The sequence below is a fragment of the Antechinus flavipes genome, chromosome 4 (assembly GCF_016432865.1).
Source record: "Antechinus flavipes isolate AdamAnt ecotype Samford, QLD, Australia chromosome 4, AdamAnt_v2, whole genome shotgun sequence".
Classification (NCBI taxonomy): domain Eukaryota; kingdom Metazoa; phylum Chordata; class Mammalia; order Dasyuromorphia; family Dasyuridae; genus Antechinus; species Antechinus flavipes.
The window spans coordinates 64,981,953-64,991,533 of record NC_067401.1 but is presented as its reverse complement, the minus strand read 5'-3'; positions in this window follow the sequence as shown (position 1 = coordinate 64,991,533).

Below are 9,581 nucleotides of genomic sequence, written 5' to 3'. Positions count from 1 at the left end.
ATCTTTTTTTGCAATCTACTTTTCCTCAGTGACAAAAGATAAGTCCTTTAACAAAGGTTAACTTAGGGTTATATTTGCCATGTCATAACAAAAGCAGTTTGTGGTAATGTCCCAGAGGAGAGATATTATAGACAATTCTTGGTTTTCTGGGGTAGTAGGTAACGGTGCTACCTTTATGACATTTATTACAACATGTATCATATTCTATGACATCTTAAGAAAAAATTTGCTAGTATGATGTCTGAGGCCCTGACAAATAAAATTTCAATATAGTGAAGAATGTTAAAATGAATAGCTTCAGGAAACTGAAGCTCAATTAAAAACTTGAAGTTAGGTAGGTTTCAGCTTCTAGTACCATTTATAGTGTCTAATCAGCTCACCCTACTCTATAAAATAATGATACTTATCAGTAAAATACATAAACACCACTGAGTATACTTGAATTACCATTAAGTTTAAGCCATTTTATAAATTATATAAACAATGTGATTTTGTCATTCTATCTGATACAATTCTAGTTTACATCATAACTCATTTCCCACTAGTCTTTGAATAGAAAATTTAAAACTCCACAGGTTCTAATGGGATTGATAAATAACATTTAATTTATATTGCCAGACAAAGGGTGAAAGTTAGCATCTTGCTGATCGGTAGTAAAATTTAAAGTTTGCCTTCTCAAAATAAACAAACTTGGCTAAATAAGAATTTTAATAAAGTACCACTTTAAATTATTGATATCCATTTATGTCACTTACCTTCTAGATGAATGACCCTGAACAAATCATTTCAATAGACCTCAATTTCCTTATCTGTTAAACTAGGGAATTGGATTAGATAACATCTAAGGTCTTTTTTGAAACCTCTAAGTTCCTTAAGTATGGAAGGTATCTTTTATGTATTTTATTCTTGATATAGTATTAATAAATGTATAAAACACCAAAGGAAAAGGAAATTAAATTTGCCTTGAATCTTTGAGGGAATATAGAATTTTTTTTTAGCTCCTCAGAAGAACAGATTAGATATTACTCAGGTTTCTGGAAAATAGCACCAGTCTTGGTTTAGGTAAAAACAGAATTATACTTCCTCTTTCATATGCTTATCTCTTCCTTGACTCTTGAATCCTAGACAGACTCCTGAAATAGCCTGATTTAGTTCTATTGTCAACCACGCCTTCATAACTTCTTATAGAGGAAGTGCTGCAAGCCTTGAACCTATATGTAAATTCTGTTTTCTCATTTTCTTAGTGGCACATTTCAGCTCTCAGGAGAGTACTTAACTTTCCTGGTCCTGGGCTGGGTAGGAACCTTTTTTTTTTCCCCTTCCTGTAGGATAGAAGAAAGAAAGAAAAAAAAAATTAACCACTATATCTTCCCTCTCTCTAATGGAATACGCAGTAGGTCACATCCATTTCTTTGTGAAACCTTGACATGCTCAACTTTGTCTTCCTATGCATCAGACTTTGTGTGTTTTTATCAATGTTCAACTTCATTGTTCCCAAAACACATGGCAGCTGCCTTTGACAGATAACCACAGAGCTCCTTGACTTAGGTCAGTGTGGTCAGTAAGACCACACTTCCTAGAAGGATACACATTCTTCTTTTTGGAGGTGTCTTAGAATTCTCAACTGCCAAGGTTAAAGGAAATCTGACCATTTTTGAATATGATAGGAGCAATGAAGGTCTTCAAATATAGGGGAACTCATACATTTTGTGCCCTATGGGAGGGTGAGGGTGGGATGGAAACTAAAATAAAACAAAGCATACAGTATACCAAAAGGGATGGTGGTGATTTATTTTCTTCCCCATAGACACACCTAAAGGCATTATTTGAATCCTGATTATTTATATTTAAATAATCATTATAGTCACTCTAAAATAGGGTTCAAATCTTTTTGCATTAGCTCATTAATGTGTATTTAAAATAAAGAGTCAAGTTTTTTTGGGTGTTAGCTTGACACTGAAATTAGACTCACTACCAGACTGCTTCTTGAGCAGCTTAGTGGTTATTGTGGATCTTGTACCACACCCTTTTGATCAGATAAAGTCAATATGTGATGAAGGGGCGAAAACACATTATTTTGAAGGTTGTCATTTAGAAGAACTATTTAAAACTGCATTTGTAAATTCATTTTATTTGTTGGCATTTTAAAAAAAAACTAGTTTGTGAGAACTTTTAAATACTTATATCGTTGACCTAGTTTACCTTTGATTGCGACATATCTTAAAGTTAGTCGGAGTTGGTAAAGGAATCAACCTAATTCTGTTACATTTCCAGTTGAATTTGAGAAATATTTTTAAAATAGTACCATCTCCAGTATGAACTGATTCTAAGTGAAATAAATGGAAACAAGAGCAAAATGTATATGCAAAGACAACATTGTGAAGAAAACAACTTTGAAAATCTTTAGAACTCTGATCAAAGTAATGATCAAATATATCTCTCAAGGGCCTATGATAAAGCATTTTATCCATCTCCTGACAGAGAATGGACAGCATTGAGTGCTGCAAACTGAGGCCTCAAGCCAGCTTATCACTCTGGAAATCTTACTTCCAGTGGAAATTGGTTCAGATTGTTGCACTTGTAAAGCGTTCTCTAGAATGAATTGAATGAAAATAACATTCTCCAGTGAGCTGTAAAAAAATATTTATTATTTCTGTGATATTGGTTTGGGTTAAATTCAAGCTAAAAAGACATGGTTCTAGCTTCCTAAGAACTTCATATCACATGGATCAAGACACCTTCTATTAATATTTTTAAATGCACTTTGAAAAATTTAATTAATTTTTATGCTTTGAGAGAACTGTTCAGTAAAAAATAGAGGATGGAAATTTGCAAAAAGGACAAAAAATTGTCCAATAAGCTTGATCTCAATTCTTAGCAAAATTTGAGTATATAGTATTTGTCATATGCTTTGTCGAAATCTCCTGAGGAAAACAATGTGAGCTAACAATCAAGTGCTATTTTATCAAGAGCAGATTGTGCTAAGGCTCCTTCCTTCTCTGACAATGGTTACCAGATTGATTGGTTTATCAGGACAATGCCATAGACATCATTTACTTAAATTACACCAAAGCTTTTGACAGTGTTTCATGCTGTTCTTTCAGACAGTATGAGCTGAATAACCTTGATGAAAGCAAAGCTGGAGTACTTAGACAATTTTTAAATGATGAATCAGGATCCAAAAGATGATGTCAATGTGTAAAATCAAAGAGAAAATTCAATAGAGATGAGTGTAAAGATAGGTAGGTCGTATAATGAGTAGTGAAATGCTAAAATTGACATCAGATAACCTGAGTTCAAATATTACTTTAGACATTTAATAGCTATGTGACCCTGGCCAAGTGTGCTTACCCCCGTGTCTTTGCCTATATAATGGAGATAAAAAATGAAGTTGTAAGAATTGAGAATGCATATACAAATAACTATATAAATGCTTACTATTATTACAAGTAGGCTAAAATCCATTTCACAATATAGGATGAGGAAAGAGATTATAATGAACAGTTCAAATGCAAAATAGCTAAGGCTTTCTAGCAAGCTTAACACTAAGCCAGGAGATTTACTGCTATCTTAGGCTACATCAAGAGAAGAATAGTATCTAATAACAGCTGGCAGTTTTGTATCCTCTGCTCTGGTCAAGATCACATCTGAAGTATTATGCTCAGTTCTTTGCAAGAACTTTGAGAAGGAAGGAAGAAAGGAAGGAAGGAAGGAAGGAAGGAGAGAGGGAGGGAGGGAAAGAAGGAAGGAAGGGAGAGAGAGAGAGAAGGAAGGGAGAGAAGGGAGGGAAGAAGGGAAGGAGAGAAGGGAGGGAGGGAAGGAAAGAGAAATAAAAAGGAAGATTTATTATGCACATACTATATCAGGCACTATGTTAAGTAATTTTAAAGTATCATTTCATTTGATCCCTTTTCTTGCAACAACCTGGAGAGTTAGGTGACATTATTATCCCCATACTACAGTTTCCTCAACTGTACAATTGACAGTGGTTAAATTACTTACCCAGGTTCACATAGCTAGTCACTATTTGAGGCTAGATTTCAGCTCAGTTTTTCTTGACTCCTGGCCTAGCACTCTACCCACTAAATTACCTAATTATCTCTAAACTAGACAATGTTGGGATAGTGGGAGGTATGGGGCACAACTTGGATGGTGAAGGGCCTTGAGTTAATGACACATGAAAATAATTCTAAAATTGAAGGAACTAGAAGAGAAGATCTCATTTAGCTTGTTTAATCCCAATGCCATAGTAAGAGAGATCACCAGAAAGTTGAAGGTATAAGTAACAAAATCTTAGATTTTCATGTTACAAATTACACTTGAGTTGTTGATGTCCTGGGTATTCTGGATGAACTGAGTGAAGTGCATCATCAAGTCTAGCCATAAAACCATCAGTGTGAACAACCAGGATGCTGTGGCCAGCCACCAAAGTCTCCTCCCTCCACATGAGACCTGCTTCTCTTATCTTTCTGCCAATGGCTCCTTTTCTATTTGTAGTTAGGTCACTAAGTTGTAAAAGTAGATAGCTAGATGGAGGGGAAGATGGTTAGACAGATGTACAAATAGGAGGAGAAGGAGAAAGAGAGAAAGAAAGAGAAAATGCGAGAGAGAGAGAGAGACTAAAAGAGTGTGAGAGAGACAGAGAGTGAGATAGAGATAGAGACAGAGACAGAGATGATCAGAGACAAAGAGAGAGAGAGAAACACACACATAGAGACACACATAAAGAGACAGATACAGAGAGTAATTGATCCTGTTCTCATAGAGTTTACAATGTAATATATAATATATTTATGTACATATATATAATGATAATTACAACTGTAATAATAATTACAGTCCAATAAATAATAATTCTGGGGAAGGAGGGAAATTCCATTCCATTCCATTCCCTCCATCAGTTGCCTCATCTGAGGCTGCCCATTTTGAAACTGGAGGTTTCTAGCTCCATGCTATCTTGCTCCTTGAGAGACCTTACCTGAGCTTATTCCTCAGTGGTTAACGAACTCCCACCCATTAACACTTCCCATCCAAGTGATTCTGAACCCTCATCTGCCATTGTTCAAATCTCACTATCCTTCTTCTAATGTCCCCTCCCTTATTTCTGCCTCCTCTCAACCTAATTCCCCTGCTCACTGGCCCATTCAAAATCTACCCACTCCTTCCAGAATGTCCTTTGGGATGTCTGCTTCTTTGCTTACAAATTTGCCATCATCTTAAACTTTTTTCTTTTCCCACTGAGTTCTGGCTCCGTTCTGATTATGCAGTTTTTTTGGACCCCCCCTCCCCTTCTAGACTGATGATACTTTCACATGATTCACTCTCCCCAAATATTCACTGGTCAAGGAGGGAAGACTTTGAAGACTCCTTGCTTCCCTCCATCACTTTCAGGCTCTTCCTCTCTCTCTATCAGAACACAATCTCTTTTCTTTTGAGGTTTTTTCATCCCCTTTGTACCACCTAGACAAGATTCTAATAGCTATTATCCATAGACCTCTAGGACATTCTTCAGTGAGGTCAATATCTGTTTGTCTCATACTCTCCCTCTCCTTCCCATCTCCTACCCTCATACTAGGGAACTTCAATGTCCATATTGTTATTGTCTCTGAGATAGTCACAACCTTAATAATGTAATCACTCACAAGTGTTCCACTTCCGTGTTTATGAATTCTAAAATTGTCTTATCTGATCACAGTTTGTTGTCTTTCTATGTCTTTTTTACACCTCCAATCTCAAGCTGTACTCTTTTCCTTACTATGGCCCCTAATCTTTCTACCCTTTAGTTCTTTCCCAATTTCATCTTCCTTACATTATCTAGCACAGAATTTCAGTGGAAAAATAAGCCAGAGAGGATATGAAGTCCAATTCACACCTGACTATGAATCTCCTCTATAATATCCCCAACAAATGTTCATATAATCTTTGCTTGATTAACTCTATCGCAGGATATTTTGAAGGACCTTAGAGAATCCACCTAATTTAGTCCTCTTTATTTTTGAAAATAAGGAAATGAGGCTCAAAAAGATTAAATGAATTATCTAAGATCAAACTAGTATGACATAAGAGAAAATGTGGAGGTAGAATCAGAAAAGTTGGCAATTGCTAAGATTGTGAACCTGGAAGATTAAAAGGAGAGTGGTGCTATCAGCAGAAAGAGAGAAATTTTTGAGGAAAATACCATGTGCTCTATTCTGGACACATGACAGAAGTACAAATTTGAGAGTTATAAGGGACCTTGGTAGCTCTCTAATTCTATAATATAATATAACATAACATAACATAATATATATAGGAAATACATACTCTACACATAGAACATTGTATTCTATCTATTGTATATATAATTCTATAATATTTATATTCAAGAGGAATCTCTGCTATAACAGATGTGACAAGTAGTCATTAGGCCCTGCTTGAAGCTCTCAGAAGAAGGGTTAACCCTCTCTCCAAATATTGTAACAATTCCATTTTTAGTTAGATCTGATTGTTAGAAGAATTTTCTTGATATCAATTCTACATTTGCCTCTTTATAACTTCTACCTAGCCATCACTTATGATCCCACCCTCTGGGGCCAAATAGAAAAGCCAGTCTTTTCCATATGATGGAATCCAAATACTGGAACATAATCTTATGTCTCCCTGACTCTTCTCCAGGGTTAAACAACTCCAATTCCTTCAACTAATCCTCATATGAGAAGGGCTCATGACCCTTTGTTATCCTCGTTATCCCTGTTTGGATGTTCTCCAGCTTATCAATGTCTGTTTAAAATTATACCACTCCCCAATTATAGAACCCTCAACTTGGTACTCCAGACAAGTTTTGACAAGGACAGAGTAGAGAGGGATTATCACATTTTGATTTCTATAAGCTATCCTTCTCTCATCATTATCCCCCCTCCTTTTTTTGGCAACCACATCACTCTAGCTGACTCAGACTGGTCTTATGGTTTGCTAAAAAAAAAAAAAAAAACCTCAGATTTTTCTCAGAAAAACTGATATTTAACTATACCTTTCCCAGCTTGTAAAGTTGAGATTATTTTTTTACTCAAGAACAAAATTACATTTGTCCCGATTGAATTTCATTTTATTAGATGAATAATTTGAATTTAAAATAAAAATAATCTGGGTGGAAATGTCGAATACATAGTTACTAAAAGGTTACTAATTCAGGAAAAAAAAGATTAGGGATACACATACAAACATATACAATATAAACATACTCATATTTTGTCCACGTATGTGCAGGTTTGTATATGCAAATATGCACACACATATTTTACTTGTATATCTATCTATACATATAGCAATACATGCATGAACACACAAATATGTGCATATATTTCCACATATTTGTATATATGCATATACATACATATATATGTGTGTCGTATGTGTATTGTGTGTACATATATACATATATCTCCATCTTTTTATCTATCTACTAAATGAGTCAGAAAGGCTCATCTTTCTGAGTTCACATCTGGCTAAAAACACTTACCAGCTCTGTGACCGTGAGGAAGTCACTTAAGCTTGTTTGCCTCAGTTTCCTCATCTGCAAAATGATCTGGAGAAGGAAATGGTCAACAACTTTAATATCTTTGCCAAGAAAATCTCATTTAGGGTCACAAATGTACTTACATATTTGGAAGTCCATTTAGATAAATTTGGAACTGATTGAATGAATTCAATGGCTAATTGTTAATGGGCTGATAGTATCTTAGTTTTGGAATGTTTCAAGAGACTGTACTTGGCTCTAACTTATTTAGTGTTTCTTATCAACAACTTGGATGGAGCCTAAAGATTGCATGCTTGTCAGATTTCCAAATGACCTAATTAGGAGGCACAGCTAATACATTACTTGACAGAGGCAGGTTCCAAAGATTTCTTGTCTGAAAATGTTTCACATCTAATGAGATAAATTTCAACAGAGATAAATGTAAAGTTCTAAACTGCGTTTAAACACACACACACACACACACACACACACAACACTTTACAAGTATAGGATGAAAGAAGCATGTCTGGTGAAAAATTCATGTAAAAAGTTTTAGGGAATAGCAAGCTCAATATGAGACAATCGTGCAATATAGCAACTAAAAAAGCTAATGAATCTTAGGAAGAATTAAATGAAGTCCAGAAGGAGAGAGGTGATAGTTATCCAAGTCACTTAATCTTTTTCAGCTTCAGCTTCATCACTTGTAAAATGGGTATTATAATAATAGTAACTGTCCACTAGAGTTGATATAAGGATCAAATAAGGTAATATGTAAAATACTTATATAGTATTTAAAGTGCTATATATTGTTAGATTCTCTTCAAAGTCCAAATAGGATTCACTATTGATGCCCAGATTCTCCAAAAGCTTTTATCTGTAACTGACACTTTACTAGATGTATAAGGCACCGAAAAGCTATAAAATGTATTCATTTAAAGTAATAATCTCTCTAAAAGAAATCACAAATCACAGACTAACCATCCACAATGAAGATAACAAAATATGAAAAAGAAATGAATATTGGCCAGATTATGTCATGCAATTAGAAGAGAAGCTCTTTGACTTGTCTGTATTTACAGTAGTGGACTATATACACATATGTATTTGTTATATTTGTGATACATACACATATATACACATGAACATGTATACATATAGTCATATATATGTAGATAAATACCTGTGTGTGTGAAGAAAGTATGGTTGAGCTGGACCCAAAATAGAAAATGATTGGAGATATGATTACTTTTGACAAATTTCATAACAATTTCAATGATACCAAGCTACTTATTGTCATAAAAGTCCATCTTTTTAATACCAGTATCCTCCTGGTAATAATACATGGTCATGGCATTCTGTAATCTCAAAGCCTCACAGGTTTAGAGCTGGAAAGGACCTTGGAAATCATTGAGTCCAAACCTCTCCTTGAATAGAAGAAGAATTTGAGACTTAGGGATTTGGCCATAATGTGATGGCTTGTAAGTGTTTGAAGTAAGATTTCAAACAAGGTCTTCCGTACTCTAATTCCAACAACACTTATAACTGGGTGCTACTCCAAAAAATATGCCTGCCTCAAGAAGAATCAAAAGTAGGAGGCATAGCAAGTGTGGTTTATTACGATCCTTTGTCACTACATATTAAGTTGATAGTTTTCTTTGAAGTATAGTTATTTCTAACCTCATATTTTGTATACTAAAAGTTCAATAGATTTTTATTTTTTGCAAGTTTTGCAAAACAAACAAACAAAAAACTGAGTGTTTCTCCCTACAAGTAGGTAATATTAGCTTCTTTTACAGTCATTTTCTCAATAATTATTGGTATCTCAATTGAGAAGAATGTCAATCCTAAGATAATTGCCACCTTACAAAATCACTCTGTGTATGTGATCCATAGGTTAATTATAAAAACTCACCTCACCTATCAAAGATTATTCCTCCAGGTAAGAGTCACCTCTATCTGAAGCTGCTAAAGTTTTTTAATGTATTCCAAGATTAAGTTGACAAGATAGAACAATCAAGAGTTCAGAAAAACTATCCAAAGGTTGTTCCTGGATCTACATAATTAGTGCCCCTGAATCTTCAAAATG